At 41.6% G+C, this 20,536-nt stretch overlaps 1 protein-coding gene across 4 annotated transcripts in view; it reads left to right on the top strand.

Annotated features, from left to right (window-relative positions):
- The window catches only part of ralgps2 (Ral GEF with PH domain and SH3 binding motif 2), a 119,798-nt gene that overhangs the window by 10,945 nt on the left and 88,317 nt on the right, over positions 1–20,536 (top strand). Inside the window, exon 1 of one of the 4 annotated variants that reach the window (XM_017455849.3) lies at positions 10,960–11,921. The exons of the other annotated variants lie outside the window; for them this stretch is intronic. The gene's annotated coding sequence lies outside the window, so the exon portion shown is untranslated. Of the gene's footprint in view, positions 1–10,959; positions 11,922–20,536 lie in introns of those variants that run through there. 4 annotated transcript variants of the gene reach the window in all.

Genomic DNA, 20,536 nt, shown 5'->3' with positions numbered 1-20,536 from the left:
GGACATGAGCCCCAGTCACTGTGCGTTTAAAACCACATACTTCAGTTCCAGTAATGAAATGTGGTGTAGGCAACTGGCGCTAGTCGTGAGCTCCGGGCGGTCGTGCTGAGAGCAGCCATGGGACTGTTAGGGGAATGTTAAGAGCTCATCGTGATTTTACATCGGGAATTCCATCCAAGAACTGTGATCTCGGTGCTGAAGCACTTCTCCACGACAGGTTTGATACACCATCTGAAAACACGACGTCCCGTTCAATATACAGAGTAAAACAACAACAGAATAGAGGTCCTCTGCCTTTCTGTGTTCTGCCTGTTTACTTTCAAATGTTTGTGTAGCATATTTATTTAAACTTTTTGTATTAGCAAGACTCATTACCTCACTGCTGTTTTGCAGATAATAGTCAACGTTACATTATTTGCATAATCCGATTAAAAAAATCTGTTAAATCTGATTGTTAGAATGGAGAATTGAACTGAATGGAGAATAATATTTAATCTTGTTTTTGTTTTGGTGTTCATTTTAATAAAAATGGGATCATTTTTTTTGGTTTGTAGTTTTTCAATTCAGATTCATGAAATATATTAAGTCTAACATCAATATAATTATACAAAAACAATTTTTAAATGTTTATTTTTATTTATTTTTTAAAATTCATTTTCGGATGAATTTTCCTGCATTTTCCTTTCGGTGCATCACTAGTTACTAGTGTCTCTTTGTCTCTGTGTGTGTGTGTGTGTGTGTGTGTGTGTATGTCTGTGTCTCTCTGTCTGTCTGTCTCTCACTTTCTCTCTGTGTCTGTCTCTCTCTCTCTCTCTCTCTCTCTCTCTGCATGTGTGTGTCTCTGTCTGTCTCTCTTTCGCGCTCTCTCGCTGTGTGTGTGTGTGTGAACCCTGTGAAGAGCCCATCAGCTGATGAAGGTGTTTGAAAGAAGAGCGTGTGTGCTGGTGTGTGAATAGCTCTTGTAGTTTCTGGGTAATCTGACGAACCTCTTCAGAGAAAGCACCCACGCCTAGATTTGGCAATGCCAGGTTAGTTTTAAATAGGACCGTGGCGCAGAAATAAACAAAAAAAAAAAAAGAATGAAGGAAAGAAAGCGAGAAGATAAACAGCCATGTGCTGTCAGTCATGGAGTGGTTGCCACGGCGTTCAGCAGCTGATCTACGAGAGATGGCTAGTGACAGAACAAACCTCCTACACCAGGAAGGTTGCATGCGAAAAGATCCATTCCCTTTTATTTAGCAAGTTTGCGTGACTTGTGCAGCGCAGCCCGGGAGACCTCTGAGAATTTGAGAACGTGCATATTCTTTCTCAGCATGTGCTCACACTTTGCAGCTGCTTGTAGGTGGGTGTGTTTTTGGCATGTACATCTGAAGACTTGCTTAAACAGTGCAGCTTGCACTCTGTCGTGGTTTTTTCTTTTCCCCCAGTTCCCCTGCTGTGATTTGTTAGTGCTCATTAGCTCAGGAGAAGCTGTTGGAACTAAGAATAGTTGACTTTGATGCACAGCAGATACTCTAAATAGGAACAGCTCACACTGTAGCGTTTTGAATATCACATGCTGCAATGTATTTTTTTTTTGTTGAGCAATTCGTACCTCAACTCCACTACTAACCTGATTGAAATAAAATGACATGACCTCACTCTCAGAAATAAAGGTACAGAACTGTACTTTTAATCGTTTACCCGATGAGTGGACAACCTCGTCAGGTCTTAAAATTGTCCAGTTTGGGCGAGGCTGTGCCAGCTGTAGCCTCAGTTTCCTGTTCTTAGTTGATTGGAGTGGGACCTGATGTGGTCTTTTACTGTGATTGTTCATCTTCCTCAAGGATTCAACCTGTTGTTCATTCTGAGGTGCTTTTCTGTTCACCACGGTTGTAAAGAGTGGTTATTTGAGTTACTGTCCATTCTCCTATGACCTCTCTCACCAACAAGGCATTTCCTATTGCAGAACTGGGCGTTTTTGTTTTTCACACCATTCTGGATCTCCTCAGAGAATCTACACAAAGTCAGGAGTAGCTTGCAAATTGGCTGAAATATATAGCCAAAGGTTTATAGAGAGCTTCCGACGTCGTCATGGTGAAAGATGGTGTATGGACATTATTTGCAAATGGACATTTTGCACCGTGATGCCGCTTCAACACCCTTGGCTTGGGAAACTCGCAGGTTTGGCTACCTATATGCTTCCTGGAGCTTTTTGACGACAGGTCTACCTTTGTGGTCCCGTTAATCAGTAAGTTACACAGTTTTTCTTCGAGTATCGCTCTTACCTACTGCATTTGGCCGTTTGGAGACTGTAAATGTGGATTGTCGTTGTGCTGGCCTGCCTTCCTGTTGTTATCTTCCGACTAATTTCAGATTGTAATGCTGCACATTCAGTTTGTCAGCACGTTTGCGTCGCAGGGGCTGGGGGTTCTAATGCTGCTCAACCCTGTGTGCGTGTAGTTTGCATCTTCTCCCCGTGCTTTGGGGGGTTTCCTCCGGGTACTCTCATTTGTAGGCTGATTTGGCATTTCCAGGTTGTCTGTAGTGTGTGAAAGTGTGAGTGTGATTGTGCCCTATGAAGGGTTGGCACCATGTCCACTGATTTCCCCCCCGCCTTGTGCCATGAGTTCCCTGGGATAGGCTCCAGACTCCCCAACGACCCTGTGTAGGATAAGTGGTATGGAAAATGGATGGATGCTGCCTTTGACTTACCTTGTAAGTAGGTAGTCTGAAGACAAAGACCTTCCTGAATTCCTGAGTAGGGATTGGTCAGACTTTGGGAAGCCCTTGTTACAAACTTGAGTTGAATGCAGCTTTATTCCTAACCTGTCCTGTCTGAGTCAATTGGATCATCTGTCCAGACTAGTTTTTTTTATCCATAGTTTCCTGGCAGGCAAGTAGACTCCGAAGGCTACCGATATAGCACTCACCAGCAGTTTTCCTTTTCCCATCCAACAACCGAAAGAAAATCTTTTGTTACGTAGCTATATTTAAACACAATGTGTGTCATGTTGAGGCTGTAACTGTAGGTCTTGCTTGTTCCAGATCCCACTGCTGAGGCATGATCTGTCTGTTGGTGGGAAAAAAATAAATAATTAGCTTGTATGAGTGACTTTTATTCTGTTGAAACCAAGCAAAATAACTGTGCTCATATAATTTCCTGCTAGCAAAACATGAATTCACCTCACAGTTAAACATGAAGAGAGAAATTAAAGTGCACCTATTATGGTTTTTTCAGATATTACCTTTCATGTAGTGTGTTAAAGCTGTTTGTGAATGTAAAAAGTCTGCAAAGTTTCAAAAATCAAAACACAGGACAAATGGAGTTATTGACTCCCAAAGTAAGGAATCGATTCTGAACAGCTGAAACAAGTCTTTTAGTGATTCCAGACTTACTTCCTGTACTAACTTACATAGGCGGTAGACCAATCAGAACAGACTGGGACCAATCAGAGCAGAGTATGCTCCCTGAAAGGAGGAGTTTAGAATGGATCCTTTAGAACGGATCATTGAACGAGTTGTTTGTGATACTGGGGGGAAAAGGTAACGCTGCAGTTTAAATTATGAGCACATTAAAGTGTTTTTGACCTTTATGTATGTAAATCTATTGTATGACACCTTTTAAAACAAAATTAGGCACGTTTCAAACCATAATAGGTGCACTTTAATGAGACTATCCATACTTGAATATCTGCAATGTGAGGAAGCCTGGTCAGTGACTTACTGACTACATTTTATTTATTTATTTATTTATTTATTTATTTATTTATTTATTATGGATTCGGCTCTGATGTGCTTCGTTTCCGTTAGTCTGTGTCAATGCCCAACGATATTAAGCCTAATTATTGTAGCCTAGGTTTCTGGGCAACCAAAACACGGGACTGGGCAGAACACTGGCGTATACTTGCTGGACTAACTAATGAATGTATTATTTGTCCACTTCTGCTTGCTCCCTTTCCATTCTAGCTTTTCAACACCCTGATGCTATACATACGGAAACAAAATGTATCTGACATCTTTTTCCCCATCACCCCCCCCCCCCTCTCTGTGTGTGTTGTAGTTGAGCTGTGCTGTCTCATTGTGTTTTATGAGGCATCTGTCAGTACTCTACTTAAAGCCATAGAGACAACAAATTAAAGGCCTTTGCTTCTGAGAAGCAAACTTCGGAAAGTCCCAAGCTTTAGTCTTTCAGGACAGTCAGAGGACTTTAAGCTACAAGTTCATCCAAGTCCCTAAACACTGATTCTGTATAAATACCTCCATTGTGCTGAGTTAAAAGAGAAAAGCAGCTCCAACTGATTAAACTATTTCAGTAAAATAAGTGTATTAAATTTTCACTGACCCAACACTGCGCGTCCAAGGAGACGTCAGCCTCACCACGTTTGAGACGTGCAGTCCTGTTCTAGGTTCATTCACACGTTTCCACGGGTGGACAGTCCGCATGATTCAGTTTCAAAAAATTATGTTTCAGAAATGGAACTTACGTTTTGAGACATCATACTAGGTTACATGCAGCTAACGATTATTTTCATAATCGATTAGTTGGCAGATTATTTTTTTTCGATTAATTGGATGGGGGGGCAAACTTTAAGTACCACTTTTTCGTTTATTCAAAATAAAATCCACAAACTGAGTGTTGTTATAAATATAAAATTCAGACTAAAACTTTACACAGATGTTTGTCCAATTATATAAGACTGAAAAGAACCCAATACACACACACCAGAATATATTATTCATTTAGGACTGTAGTTTAATTCAGTGCTTTTTGTGCATCCATAAAAATAATGCATAAATACTTATTATATAAAATAAATATATAGGTTTATGTTATATAATAGTATTTATGCATTACTTTTTGTAAAAGATAACGTTGGCTAACAGTGAAGTGAAGAAAGTCATTGTCGGTGACTCTGGGTATCCGCTAAAGCTAGTGGCGTCACATTACGTGCGTATGACGTCATGCGCCGTCAAATAGGAAGTGGCTTATACTTCCAGTTAGTTAAAAACTGCTAGTGTTTACTTTCCGAAGTGTGTGTTTGGAACAGAAGTAACGTAGTGAGTAAACACACCTCGTGCCGCACTGACTGGCTAATCCATAATGAGATTCATTAACATCGATTTTCGTCATCGATTATTATCTCTCATACTACTGGAAATAGTACAATTGACTCAGTAATCTTGCTGGATCGATTTCTCATATGTATAACTTTTGGAAAGTTTATGTTCCTGGCCTGAATTTCAGCGCAGGATTGCAGATATTGTGCATAAAGGAAGAAAGGAATAACATCTATGTTCGACGTGTCCACATGCTTTAGTTACACAGCCATTTCCATCTTTCCCACTTCTACGTGCTGAATTGTAAGTCTACGTCATTTGAAGTAGAACATCCAGGAACAAAAAAAAAAAACACCAGATATCTAAAGATCAAACCTGAATCTCAAGGTAATAGTGACGTGAAGCTGAGCAAAGGCAGGTTTCAGGCTGAAAATATATCTTGTGGCTAGCGATAAACAAGTCAAAGCCACAGGTCAACTTTGGGATCCTCAGTCACATGATAAAGGATGTGCATATGGAAGCTGTCCTTGTGTCAAAGCGTTTTCAACGACAAGACTTGGACTTGAGCCAAGTATTGGAGAGGCTTTGAGAGAAACAATCCACTCCAGCCCTGTGGAAATGCAATTCTGAAGACTGCCAAGTCCTCTGAGAATTTCTGTCTCTGTGGTGTAGAGATGCTTGAAAACCTGCTGAAATATTTCTTATCTGATGTAAGGAAACCCGGCAGAGTTGACAGTGCTGACTCGAGTCGTAAACGCCAGGGATTTCATACGTTTCATTTTCCCTATAGCAATTTGCAGCGATGATGTCGAATGAACAGCGATGTATTTGCTGAAATAAAGACGCATTGATATTCAGCACACAAATCCCAATTCATAGTGCTTCCTAGGGGTGTAACAAGCTGATGCTTTGGATAGATGCATCAATTTAAAAACCATAAATTGATTAAAAAAAAAAAAAATCACTATTTCTCTGCTGTGCATGTCAGTGGGTGCCATAAGGGTGGATTTTTAAATCATTTTAATTGGTCTGTGTTGGGGGTTCGAATCTCACCTTTGCCCTGGGTGCACGGAGTTTGTATGCTCATCTTGTGTCTCTGGGTTTTCCTCTAGGTACGCCGGTTTCCTCCCCCAGTCCAAAGATTTGCTTGTAGGTTGATTGGCATTTCCAAATTGTCTGTAGTGTGTGAATGTGTATGCGATTGTGCCCTGTGATGGGTTGACATCCCATCTAGGGTGCCCCCAGGCTTGCAGGTTTTCCCCATGCTTTGGGGGTTTTCTCTGGATACTCTGGTTTCCTCCCCAGTCCAAAGTCTTGCTTGTAGGCTGATTGGCATTTCCAAATTGTCCGTAGTGTGTGAATGTGTGTGCGATTGTGTCCTGTGACGGGTTGGTACCCCGTCCACGGTGCCCGGCGTTCCCTGGGATAGGCTCCAGGCTCCCCCATGACCCTGAGTGTAGGATAAGCAGTATGGAAAATGGATTGACGCATGGATGGTCCGTATTGCATGGAAAGGGGCGGGGAATCCCTGGAAGTAAAAGACTGAGCCTACATGAGGAGAAGGTTCGCATTATATGAACCTGTGTGCATACCAGCAAGGAGATATCTCCGATTATAGGAGCTAAGGTGTGGATAATTCATCATACAAACGAATTTCCTAGGGATCAGTGAACCTTTGGAAAGGGAACCAGCATGGAATGTCTAGAGACTGCCAAGGAACTTCTGAGCAATGAGATGTGGGTTGTTTACACTTATCCATTTGTTAGTTGTAGAACTGTGTACATAATGGAGCCACATGCTACGCAGTTTATATGTAGTTTTTCCACACTCTTTAATGGACTTCTGACTGCTAGAAGAACAATATTTTGTTTGATTATGTATGTGTATTGGTGAGGTCTGAATGTTGCACAAGTGTGTAAAATAACTAAAAAATAAACTATTCATGTTCTTATAGTGATGTAGAAACAGTTTAATAGGCTAGTAAGGTGATTTGGTCAAACAATAGTCCTTCTCTAGATAATCATTCACAAATTAATGATAGACTTCCTCAGATTCTGACCTAAACTGGTCACGTATCGGTTGGAGCTTACTAAATCGAATATGTTATGGTATCAAATATCAAAATATTGTTGCCTTATGAATAGAAATTGTATCGTATGGTGTGTAAGCCTGAGGTGTTCACCCCCAGTGTTTACTACATTTGTTCCAAAGAGTATCTCTTCTTCTCCAGCCTAGTACATTCCTGTATCTTTAATTAAACGCTTGCCTTATGTTTGAGTAATATCTCATACTAGAGTACTCTGATTCGGACTATTCGGAGTAAACGTTACCGGATGTTCTAAGCATATTATAACGTAGCGACAATAATATCAGGTCACTGTGTGAGTGTGAACTTTTTATGCTAGGTTGTGCAACATTGGTAGTACGTACATTCGCAGAGCACTTTATTAGGAACACCTGTACACCTACTCCTGTCAGCCAAGAACAGAAAGCTGAGGCTGCAATGGGCAGAGACTCTCCAAATCTGGACAGTTGAATGCTGGGAAAACGTAGCCTGATCTGATGAATATCGATTTCTGCTGAGGGACACAGATGGTAGGATCAGAATTTGGTGCCAACAGCATGAATCTATGAACCCAACCTGCTTTGTGTCAACAGTCCAGGCTGGTGGAGGTGGTGTGATGGTGTGGGGAATGTTTTCTTGGCACACTTTGGGCCCGTTAATACCAATCAATCATCGCTTGAATTCCACAGACTATTTGAGTATTGTTGCTGACCATGTGTATCCCTTCATGGCCACAGTTTACCATTTTCGAATGGCTAATTCCAGCATGATAATGCATGTGTCACAAAGCAAAAGTCATCTCAAACTGGTTTCCTCAACATGACAATGATGTTAATGATCCGAATCCAGTAGAACACCTTTGGGATGTGGAAGAACAGGAGATTCACAGCATGAAAGTGCACCTGAAAAATCTGCAGGAACTGTGTGATGCAATCATGTCAACATGGACCAGAATCTCAAGGGAATGCACCACCTGACCAAATTCTCAGCACAGTGGCATGGTAGTGTGAAGAGTTCTGGTACATCAAGTGTTTCTGGGATTTTTAAACACCTCACTGTCACTACTAAGAATAGTCTACCTACCAATAATATCCAGCTCTGCAAGTGCTCTCAAACCGACTTCCGAAATGTTCACTCTGCCATCGTAATTTAATAGTTAATCATGGTCATGGTCAACTGTTTGTGATCGATATGTTGTGTAACAGAGTGTGTTACACATGTGTTGTAAAGTGTTAAGCTCTCATTTACACGAGGCTGATGGAACCAAACCCATGCATGCCAATGTGGCAGTTTTTAATTTTGTTTAGTATGTCAGAAAACCAACCAGCAAAGTATGAGAACGATCAAAGACGGTGCATTGTATTAGTTCCAAATATTTGTTGGCAACCAAAGGACAGCTGGCACTGAGATCTTCTAGTGATTAAACATTGAGAGATTTAGTCACAGGTGGTCTGCCATATTGGTGTTGGTTTTTTTTGAGTCATTCCGACATCAGCGTTGATCTGTGACGAGCAGACACCTGTCAGTGCTCGTAGGATAACTCTCTCATCAGGTTAATAGTGCCAATAAAATGAGGGGAAAACCATTTTCATTTCTGTACACACTTTAAATGGAGTGATTTATGAGAGAAAATACATTTAATAGGATATAATCAGATTCTTCCTTGTTGTTATACCTCTTTTTTTTCTTTCCTCTTGTTTTCCTGCTATTTGTTGTCCTTTTTTCTCTTCCTCTGTTTGTTTTTTTCTTCCTCTTGTTGTAGTTCTTGTTCTACTTCTTCTTTTTCTTCTTCTTCCAGTTGTTGTTGCTTTTCCTGTACTACTTCTTCCTCCTTTTCATCATCACATCACATCCCAGCCCCTGCAAATTTTAATTGTCAGGCAACATTTCCAGTGACGGTTTCCTGATCTATAGACCTTCTTTACTGAGTCTGTGCTGCTGAGAAATTCTGGAAGTTTCTGTACTTGAGTTATGTGGGCAGAAGATAGGCAGGCCGTTGTGGCAGACACCCACTCCTGTCTATTTTTAGTGTGTTGGGATGCATGTTTAAAGGCTGAAGAGTGTCTGTGCTGACCATACAGCAGAGAATTAGCATTTTGTCGTCTTTGTTAATTTGTATTAATTGTCTCTGTGACAGAAAGCTATTTTTAGGCAGCTAGCGGGTTCATTTTTATAACAGTCTTTTGGTACAAGGTGACAAACGCTCCCTCCCGTCACCATTTACCGGACACCAGCACAAACCTTTCACAGAGGACACAGAGAATGCTAATGCGGGTCAAATCATTGCTCATGATAATCGAAAACCCCCGGCGTAGAGATAAAGCAGTCTGCTTTCCACAAATCCATGGCCTTGAAATCTGTAACAGTAGCACTGCAAGGCAAATACACAGCAAATACACAGCTCACAGCACTGGCAAGAAACAAAGCAGCACTTCTTAACTGAAATCTTTCTTTAGATCAATCAACATCCAGACATTCGCTTGTTAAATCTAGAGCACTCACGATACAGTTCTCTGTTTTGAGGAGATAAATATACATCACTAATTACTGTTACCTGGCTAGCTTGTTGCTAACAAAACAGGTGAAGTGGGGAAGACGACATGGAGGCCTCTATGAAAAGTGTGTCTTTTGAGCACGTAAACCTCATAAATATATAATTTAAGTGTACTTTTACAGGTTACAGGCCTGAGTGGCTACTGGCTCTGTTCTGCTATAGTGAACTTCAACATTTTGATTTTGACATTTTGATATTGCAGCATGGCAAAAACAGCAGACATTAGTGCATAGCTTAGCAACAAGTTAGCTAGCTGATCTTAGTAATAACTCAAATGTTGTTGATTACCTTCTGAAAACAGTTATTAGTATGCTCAGTGTTATAGATTAAAAAAATTACTGTGTCTGTATATTAACTGACCTAAAATCAAATGAAAATTTGTTAGTCACACAGATGATCATGCACAGTATGGCGTGCTGTGAAACGGCTTTTTTTTATTACTGTCCTGTGACATAAAACACAATTTACAGTATAATTGAATATTTATAAATGTGGTTTGCAGGTTCTCCCCATGCTTCGGGGGTTTTCTCCGGGTGCTCTGGTTTCCTCCCCCAGTCCAAAGACTTGCTTGTAAGTTGATTGGCATTTCCAAATTGTCTGTAGTGTGTGATTGTGTCCTGCGACGTGTTTGTACCCCGTCCAGGGTGCCCCGATTTCCCTGGGATAGGCTCCAGGATCCCCCGTGACCCTGTGAAGGATATAAACGGATGGATGGATGTGTTGTGTGTATTGACAAGAATGTTGGGGGTGTGGGTTTGGTGCAGAGAAATCCAAGGTAGGTATTTATGTGTATGTATAAATAGTTCTAGGTGTTGTCCTGGTTGAGGGCCCGAATGACCTGCCGGAAGAAGCTCCTCCTTTCTCTCTGTTAGGCATTCAGGGAGCAGAAGTGCAACAGAAAGAAGAGTCCATTATTCAGATGGTTGAGGTCCTTCATTATCTTCTTGGCCTTGGTCCAGCACCGCTTGCTGTAGATAAACTGCAGGTCAGTGCGGATGGTGCGCTCAGCTGATCGCACCGCCCTCTGGAGAGCTGCCTATCCTGCTTGGTGCTATTCCCTAACCAGGCTGTAATGCTTCCTGGCAGGATGATCTTGATAGTGCAGGCATGCACCGTATAGGGCAGTTTAAAGGTGGCAAAGACACTAATGGGCCTTCTTTAACAGGGTGTTAATGTGACAGGACCATGACAGGTCCTGCATGACGGGGACACCAAGGTATCGGAAACTATCTGTTATTTCCACTGTGGTCCCGTCAATCCTAAGGGTGTGGTATCTTCTCCTCCTGCTCCTTCTTCTCCTTTGTCTTGCTGACATTCTGGTGGAGGTTGTTCTCCTGCCACCAGTTCTCCAGGTTTTTAATTTCCTCCAGGTAGACCTTCTCGTTGTTATCAGAGATCAGGCCCAGCACGACAGTGTCGTCGGTAAAACTTGACAATTGTTGGAAGTGGCCACACAGTCATAAGTGCACATTGAGTACAGCAGGGGGCTCTTTTGCTGGGGGATGAATGAGGGTGAGACATGTCTGCCCACCCCAACTATTGTGGTCTGCCTGTCAGGAAGATCCCCTGCCAAAGGCATGGGCTAAGTCCCAGGTCCTCCTACAGTGCTTGGTGGTGAGTTTGGAGGGGAATATAGCGTTAAATGCAGAGCTGTAGTCAACAAACAGCATTTAAAAAAAGTTAAAGCCAATACTGCTGTAAGTTAAAAGTACAGAAGGGGGTCTTGATGCTGTTCACAGTGCACACGGCCATGTTGACTTCACATCACTCTGTAAACGAGGAAGGAACCGGTAGACTAGTTGAGAAGACTACCCCTAGCTGACAAGTTGGAATTTCAAGTTGAGTGGGCGATTTCAGTGGCTTTTACTGGTTGTATGTGGGAAATGACCAGTTGCAACTTCACCTCAAGTGCATATAATTCTGCAGTAACAATTTGATAAGTACATCATAAACACGATCATGTAAAGAACTTTTTTCTTTTTTCTTTTTTTTGTCTCCTCTCACATGAAATACCTTTCCAACCCTAGTGAGGAGTTGAGTGCAACAGAGGCAGTGAGGGAGGAAGGGGCAAGGGTCAGTGAAGTGATGCAGCTGTTTGTTCCGTCACAGCTGTTGTTCCTCCACACACACACAGCGAGAGAGAAAGAGAGAGACCTCTCATAATGGAACATTGTTCTGATATTGTTTGAGTAAAAGGATCAAGCAAAGCGAGATGGAGGAGACCGCTGACTGTTTCAGTGGGTTCTGAAATTTATTACGAAGGTCTGTGAAGCATCATTATTCTGTAAATTATTTTGAAAAGCATTTTCCGATTTGTCTTATCTGATTTTTTTTTTTTTTTTTTTTTAAATAATTGATTTTCTTCAGTAGTCATCAGAGCAAGATTTTCTAGTTTGAATACAAGTAGAACAACCTCCTGATGACATCATGGACTAACCACTAGATTTATTGTATATTTGTCATTATTTTATGACTTACTGATTTGTTATAGGTATTTAATTCCCCTGCTGTGAGCACTAGCTTATCAAGTAAAAGACCATGATGATGATGATTTTATTTATTTATTTATTTATTTATTTATTTATTTATATTTCTGTGTTACGCTTTGAAATGCAGTTTGCTTCTCTGTTTAACAGGTCTTTTAAAAGAAATTGCATCCGTTGGGTCTTTCAGTTCTGCTTCACTCACTCTCTCTCTCTCACTCACTCACTCACTCACTCACTCATGTGGTGGTCACCGTAGACTTTCAGCACATGAAAATTTCCATTGGCTTCTATTCATATACATGCGAATGCTGGAGACCGGAAACGCAAGCTTCATGCGAAGAAATTTTGCTGCGTTCCAAAGTTCAAGTTTGGTGAACTCAGACCTGTGAATTCATATCACGTGAAGATGTGTGACCCAATAGAATATCGACATCCAAGCTGGAGGAAGCACTAATTTGTAGCGGTGTCGCACCATCCTGTTTTATACAACACGGCTCGAAAGAATATAAAATCAACATCAAAAGAGAAGCTACCTGGACTGCGGTGTCTCTGCGTACAAGAACAGATGGTATAGTTTAATATTGAACCAAATATTAGTAACAGTGCAAGCATGTCGGAAACCATAATGTGTAGACTTTAAAAAGCAACTCCTCCTCCTCCTTGGCATGTGATGTCATATCCGGTTGTCGCCCATATTCCCTGCGGTCTCTGAAGAAATTTCGCATGCTGAAAGTCTAGTGTGACCGCTGCATCACTCATATAGCCCTGATAACTTGTGGAGAGAAAATTTGGGTCAAACGGTGCACATCCATTATTCATCGATCTGCAATACTTCACAGCTTTGTGCAGTCTTAAAGGGGCGAGTCTGAAAGTCCTGCCAAGAAATGTTTGGTTTACAGTCTTTTCTCTTTCGCAATTGTTTAGAACCATTATCAACTTAACCAACACTACATCCTTAACCTATTATTGCACTTCTGGTTTAATATTTCTTGTTTTTAATGATCTGACCAACACGTGCCTCGTCAACGTTTCATTCGCCGCCGCCCCCACCCCCCCCCACATAGTATAGAGGGTATGCATTGATGTCACTTTCCCATTTTGCCACTCAGTGGGCGTGTCCGCGGCGAGTTCCGCCTACTATGATGTCACGTGCAACCCCTCTATATAACCTCTTAAGCAACACGCATCATGTGGTAACTTTTCTTCATTATACTCTCCTTCCAGTAATGCAGTTATGACCCAGCCCTAGTCTTTGGGATGTTTGGAAATCCTCTTTCTACTGACTTGCCTTAAAGGGCAGCTCCAACGGGGCCATAACAGATCGTCACAACCCTGTGTTCAAACACTGTGCGTCGCTGGGAGCCGCGTGCTTTGATGTAATCACCGCTCAACTTTAGACAGCTACTCTGCCATTTACGCACGATATGGGCTGATCATAAATTTATTGCGCTTATTGTGTTCGCACCATTTTGGTTACATGACACTCCAGTGAATGAATGACGTCACAGTGTAAAACGAAACCTTGACCTACACAATAAATGAGAAATCACGCACAACAGGCCGCGCAGTTATATGAAAACGATCCATGCTTAGGGGATTGGGATGACGCAGCAAGGTGTGAAATGGAGGTTCCACCTCTGAACTGGTGTATTTTTGTGTAATTGTACGGTCTGAAGTGTGTTATTCCACGTGTAAGACAGGAGGAGAAACATTCTGTACAAAATGTTAACGTTTTATAATGTTAAGATTTAGCGCAACATTTTAATCAGCTGCTGCCAATCAGAGTTTGTAATTGTCTGATATAAAAATACTGATAACCACAACATGCACTGAGACAGACTTTATGACGAGGATTTATAATGATGAGCGTAATTAAAAAGTGATTTTAAAGCTCTTTTCTTTCCTCCAACTCTCTCCTGCGCGTTCAGACAAGGTTATATCGAAAATGTACGGTTATATGATTTTTTAATTAGTTTACTGTTTATTAATGCAGAATCACCTAAAAATCCACGATCCACCCGAGTTTCCGCGATTGACATAGCTGATAATTAGCCTAACTGATTAGTTCGAGTTTTAGGCTAACAGCTCCGGTAGATGACATCATCGATTGCAGAAATAGAAAATCACAGGCAAATGTCTAGTGACAAGTAGTGATCTTTAAAAGGCAGCTGTGATCGCACAGTGTAAAACCAGCGTTACCATTTGTACATTCAGTGAGTGAGTGTAGGGGTGTGTCTTAATCAGCTCTCTAGGTCAGTAGTCAGGGCTCTGATCAGGAAGTCGGCCATTTTAAGGGATGTCTGAATCGCGGAGTCCTTCCAGTGCACTGGAACGTTTGCTCCCTTTAAAAAATCCCACAATGCACCGCAAAAACCAGGGAGCATCGATGCTCAGTATGTTCCCTTACTGGAAATGACGTCATGTTTTCTGAAGCCTCTCAGCTCAAAATAAAATGGCGGATGAACTCTCAGCCAACTTTGTTTACAAATGTAAGCAGCTTGTTATGGTTGTTGTGGCTCTCAAATCATTACTCACGCTAGTGATGTTATCTTTATTTGACGTTCTATATACGGTTCGTTTGAGTCTAATGAGTTTTAAGTGTTCCGCTAGCTTGCCTATGATCCTGCTTGAATTACCATGACAGAAATGTGTGTGATTAAGCGAACAAATTTACATGACGTATAATGTCAGAAAGATATCGGTGCTGCCTGTTGTTGATGAATGCCAGCGGTGATGTTTTACAACGCGAGTACGTAGTCAAGTCTGCGGAAATTTTGTCATCAGTGTCCCTGTGTGTAGTGAGTCAGGGTCCGAACTCGTGTACACCAGATACTGATTCACCACCAAGAGAGCGGATTGAGACACACCCTAGGTCTCTCATCCGTTCCTTGTAGTGTTTCACAACCCCTTTTGGGTCTTCTCTTGGCATCTGCTCTTGCCTATGGGTATAATTGGCCATTTTATCGGCCCTCCTGGGGACTGCAGATGAAGACATGGAGTGGGGGAGAGAGAGATGTGCAAGTGCATACACACACACACTGAGATGGAGGACTAGGGGCAACACCCTGGGAGTTTGTGTATTTTGGAGAGGAAGAATACAGAGGGAGGGGGAGGGTCAGCACACAAGTGCTGTGAGGGGAAAAAACAAGCAACAGAAGAGTCCAGAAGCAGCTGTCATCCCTGATAACCCATATCCACCCATATCCACTTTTCTAAACAGTGGATATGAGTTGAGCATTAGGAGAAGGAGAAGGACGGTAATGCTTAGTGCACACTACACAGTTTTAGCCCCGGTTTCCCAAGTGCTGAATAATTTTGGGGCTCGGTGACCACCCGTTTGTGTAGCGTGAATGGTTCAATGATGTACATACCGACATTTTTCTGTAACGTTTAATTTTGTGCTGGAAAACGATTAATGTTCGGAAATCTACATTGTTTTTGTACTGACCCAATGACGTCGACGTCATAAAATAAAAATCTACAACGAAGTTTGTGCTAAAACAAATAGGGTGTCGGTCCTCATGGCTCGTGTCTCCTCAATCAATCATTCCTTAACGTTTTTCTCTTGTTTCTCCTTTTTTTTTGGTCTCCATTTCCTAGACCGCTTTCTGGTTCAGAAAACCTCATTTGGGGATCTTTCGTGTATAATTTGGGGAAACATTGTGTATTGTGCACATCCCGACACCACCAAACACCCGGTCACAAGGGATTTAAAATCATGCAGCATGAGCCAGTCATGGACTACGTTTACGTAATCTAATTATTGACCTTATTCTGAATAAGACAATATTGTCATTAAGGTGTTTACATGAGTTGCTTTTAGAATATTACTTTCATGTTCCTGTTTTACATGTTCTAGAACATAGATGGATTAATGGCACACGTCATTACGTCCCCATGCCATGCCTTTCGACATACAGTTTCACGTATCGACATACAGTTTGTCTTCGTTATGGTGGCGTATACAGTTTTGGGTGTTTTTTAATTTTTAATTTTACGAAATCTTTTTCGTAAAATTAATTTTACGAAGTGCAGTTAATTATTTGTCATGTATGTGCGAATAGAAGACTGCTTGAAACCGTGGGCTGCCTCAGAAAACATGCACTTGCTTACTATATAGTAGCCGAGATGCACGTATTTCTCCTACTATATAGCAGGTAAGTACGTGGTTTTGGACACAGCCGTGTTGTCTTGTTTGCCGTCAAACGGTTGAGCACTGCCGTGTGTGTACGTGTACTGTCACCAAATGCGGTGAAAACTCCCACACGACGTTAAGAGTGTGATTAAGGTGTGTACATGTCTGTAATGCACTTCCATAATGCGACTAAAACAGGAATACTCCACACGTCCTAATTCCATTTGTGTTTACTTCGAGTATGACTTTAGTCGGATTAAGGTCATCAGTAATCGCTGTTTACATGCTAGTTTCTTAATCTATCGTCTTATTCGGGTTAATATCGGATTATTGTTGTCCATGTAAACGTTCTGGCTGGTTCTGAGATTTTCAAAGTCATAAAGGTGTAAAATGATTAAAGGAAAAAAAAGATGCACAGGGAGAACCGTTCCTGCTGTAAGCCTTGTCCTAAACTTAATTCAGTGAAAGAGAAGTGTCCTGACTCAGCAGACTGGTTTAGTGTTGAGCTGCACGCCCATACCTGGAGAAATATCAGCATTTGTGTAATAGCGGCCTGCGTTGGCTGCGTCAGCTTCTTCTGTTTGAGTGGAACGCGAACTGAACCAGCTACACCTCGCTAAGATTTGTGGTGTTGGCAGCTTTCATGCTCTGCTTCAGGATTTTGAAATGCTTTATGGGCTAGTAAAGCTGGCATGTTTTTACTGTGGGAGACTGCAGCATCAGCTCTGTAGGAGAGGCTTCGATCTCCAGGGACAGAGAGAGATCAGATAATGTAGCCTGACTCTGCAGCATTTGGGGATAATAGTGCACGTGTTCTTTCTCTCTTTCATGTCTCGCTTCCTGACCCTCAAATCCCCTCAGGGCCAACGGATGTTCCCATTCATCCATCGGCGCTTTCCCTTCTCCCTCGTTCCTCTCCGTTTCTGTCTCTCATTGTTTCTCCCCACACTTTCTTTCATTTACTTAACAAAGAGAAGCGTGAAAAAGTAGAACGTGTTGAAACTTGAACTGACTGCTGCTTTTATTTAATACGAACGAGCATGGAAACAAAGATGTTTTTCATGAATGGCGGCAATAGCGATATACGTGTAGAATAAAGAGGTAGAGACGAGCATGTGTGACTCTGAAGCTCGAAGAATAACAAATCGCTCTTTCATCAGAGTTTGTGTATTATCATTTAAAAAGAAAGTAGCCTCATTTGTTTTGAAATTGTGCTTCCTTGCATTAGTACATGCTTCTTGTTGCCTTTTATTGTTAATGGGGCTATACATATTTTGGGCGAATTGCCAAACTCGTGTGCAGGCCTACTGTATAACAGGCTCGTTGGGAGTGACCTAGTAATGACTGCAAGGTAAATCTTAACTGGGCCAACTGAACACAATTATTCTAGGCTGCTCTCCTGGCTGTGCACAGGGTTGGAAAAGTGTGAGATTTGCTTACATTTCCAAAGAAGATAAAAAACTAATAATAAACGGATGTTGGCTCGGTGGAGGCGTTGCAAGAAGAGGAAATTTTAAAGCTGGAATTGCAGTCTCTCGTATGTTTGACTGGTGAATATGTTAGAAAGGATGTGGCTGAGAAGGCTGAGGTGTGGTCATGTGCGTAGTTATGATGGTACAAGGGTGACTGGATATTTCATTCTTATTATTAACTGGACTACCATATCAGTCCATACAGGATTTCGCAGAGGTTTTTTTTTTTTGTTTGTTTTTTTAAATTGTTGTGGCCAAAAATGCTTCCCCAAACCCCGCCCCAAATTGAATTGTTATGCTTTTTTTTGTGTGTGTGTGTGCAGAAAACTTCTTGAATTGGTGAAATTGCAATTGCACTAAATTGTTTTGCACGGTCTTTCTCTGTGATGTTTGTTGGTAACTGAGACTTTTTAGCTGTACTCGTGTTCGATGCACGTGAATCGAAGAGCACTTTGGCTAAATGCTGAGGAGTGTACTTGATTTTGCGTTAATTTCTGCGATCGCAAAATCGACCCTGTTTAGGATCAGCGATACAGAAGATGGATTGCTGGATGGATGGATGGATGGATGGAAGGGGTATAACCATGTTTGACCTCTCCAAAACCATACTTCTGTCCTGTATCAAGTGAACCTCCATTGTTGGATGTGTTTTTACAGCATGGCTAAAATTCCCAGATGATGAGTCAGAAATACACTTTTCCCCAATCCCCCTATCCCCACCCACTTTCCCACCATCCAGCCTGTTTCTGCCTCGGCCGACGTGTGTGGTGCGCTGAATAATTTGGGCTGTAGTTACAGCTTTGGAAAGCAGGGCGATACGCTTGAATATATACACCAGATGAGATCTATTCGTTTTTTGAGAGTCAATAGGCAGTCCATTTATTTTCTCTGGTTGTTGGGCAGAGGAAGAGAAAACAGGTGACAGCTGTTTCAACTGTTGCATTCGCTGTTTAAATGTTGCTTTAAGAATAAACAAGCTGGGGGGGATTCTCTCTTCCCTTAGAGCATCTGACATGCCTAAACATCACCAAGTGTCATTAGAACTGCAGTTAGCATTGTGTGTTCTGGTCAGAAGACTTTTTGGTTATACACATCATGTTTGGTGACAAAAAGGGAAAACATAAAAGGAAAGCACCTGATAGTCCACTGTAAAATACAGAGCTGGATCGGTGAGGCTTTAAGACTTGTCTGTTGCTGGTGGTTCAGGGGAGCTTGTGTAGATTGATTGATTTGCACATTTTTTTTTAAATGGGTGCCAATAATTCTGGAGGTGCATTTAAATTTTTTTTTTTTTTTTGCAGTAAATTAAAACCAAGCATTTAATTCTTGTTAATGTTTCAGAAGCATGATCCTGAACAACACTGCACATGTTATGGGAATTCTCAAGTAGGTGTGTGTGTGTGTGTGTTGGGGGGTGTCTTTTAGTCCAACACTAAATGTAGAAAACGCAGAAACACAAAATTGAGTGAGAAACTGGATAATGTGACTGTGTTTCATTCATTTGCATCTTTTAAATAACAGTGTGTGAACGTGTAACTTGGAAAACAGGCCTGAGGGTTCAGCAGAACAGGTCTACACAGGTGATGACTTTGTTTTAACATGCAGACCTTGAGCACAATGTCCTCAGCTTGTCATGTGAAGACTTACTGAAAACCTGTATCATATAATGGTCTGAGAAAAGGTGCTGTAATTTGCCTACAGCCTTTATTGAGGACGCAGGAAGTAGTGGCGACGAGGGTGCGGCACGCTGACTTTTAGCATTCCTTTAACAACAATGACTGATATAAAAAATAATGTACTCACCAGCCGCTTTATTAGGAACACCTGTAGAACTGAGAAAAGCAGAAAAACATCGAATGAGTGACAGTTCTGTGAGTGGAAACATCTTGTTGAAAAGAGAGGTCAGAGTAAAATGGACAGATCGGTTCGATCTGCCAGGAAGTCTATAAATATAATCACTCTGTACAACCGTGGTGAGCAGGAAAGCTTCTCAGCATGCACAAAACATCAGACCTTGAGGTGGATGAGCTACAACAGCAAAAGACCACATCAGGTTTCATTCCTGTCAGCCGAGAACAGGAATCTTAGGTTTGAAAAAAAAATCACCTGGCCTTTTGCGTCTTCATCTGTCCAGTTTGGGTGAATCTGTGCCTGTGATAGCTTATATTATGTTATACTGCTTTAAACTGCACTTTGCTCATCATTGTCAATATTTTAACACATTTGGTCTGATTCTGAAAAGATACTCTATCATCCTGTCAAGCTAAGTGATGCTCTCGTCAAAAACATGGTGCCTCGGTGGTTTGTATGGTGCAACAGGTTGTTTAAATGAGCAGAACAAGGTTTGTTGCACCATGTTTAAACATGTGTACCAAATTAAAACTGTCTTTCAAGAGTCAAAAAATAAATAAGTCTGTTCTTTAAACCTACTTGTCCTCAAATAGGTCATGTCCCAGGGTGCCAGCGTAGTGTTTTGTCCACCTCTGGCTCCTGAGTCCTTATTTGGTCTCTCTGGGATCTCTGGCTGGTGTAGTCATATTGTTCAAGTGGCACTGGTATTGTAACCATCCGCAAATCTTTCCCTGTGGAGCAATCTGCTTAACAACCCTGACACATGTACTTAAATGCACATCCAACAGTCAGGAACAGATAAGGATCTCGCTCGTTTCCTGTGGAGCAAATGGGCATTATTGCTCGACCGCTTTTCCTATTGCTGAGAGCTGACTGCTTCGGCTTTCATCACCCTGCCTGGAGGAGACGTTTCTTCTGCTGCTCAGAATGCCT

Source organism: Ictalurus punctatus, chromosome 25 (genome assembly GCF_001660625.3).
Source record: "Ictalurus punctatus breed USDA103 chromosome 25, Coco_2.0, whole genome shotgun sequence".
NCBI classification, from domain to species: domain Eukaryota; kingdom Metazoa; phylum Chordata; class Actinopteri; order Siluriformes; family Ictaluridae; genus Ictalurus; species Ictalurus punctatus.
This window is presented reverse-complemented; position numbering and strand designations above follow the sequence as displayed.